This window comes from Nannospalax galili, unplaced genomic scaffold (genome assembly GCF_000622305.1).
Source record: "Nannospalax galili isolate Female #2095 unplaced genomic scaffold, S.galili_v1.0 scaffold212, whole genome shotgun sequence".
NCBI lineage: Eukaryota > Metazoa > Chordata > Mammalia > Rodentia > Spalacidae > Nannospalax > Nannospalax galili.
This window is the reverse complement of record NW_008333884.1, coordinates 1,547,272-1,547,533: the sequence shown is the minus strand read 5'-3', so window position 1 is coordinate 1,547,533 and position 262 is coordinate 1,547,272. Positions and strand designations below refer to the sequence as shown.

General features: G+C 34.4%; 1 protein-coding gene across 1 annotated transcript in view; it reads right to left on the bottom strand.

The window, feature by feature from the left end:
- The window catches only part of Cpd (carboxypeptidase D), a 79,155-nt gene that overhangs the window by 71,629 nt on the left and 7,264 nt on the right, over positions 1 to 262 (bottom strand). The window lies entirely within an intron of this gene.

Sequence of the window (262 nt, the reverse complement as noted above, 5' to 3'; positions counted from 1 at the left end):
TATTTATATTTACTGTCCAAAGAAAAATTTTAGGATAAGGAGTCTAATTTAAAACGCAGTATGTCTTGTCTGACTCCAGTTTCACAAAATCCTTTACTAAATTCACACTTTCAAGAAAGATATCAGGTTCAAAGAATTCAGGAAAAACAAGTACAGCCTGATACAGTGAGCTTCTTTCAGAGAAAAACAATACAGTGCGTCAGAGACATCCTCTATTGTAACAAGGCTTCTGACTGCTCCACTAAAAAAATAGACCTAGAGA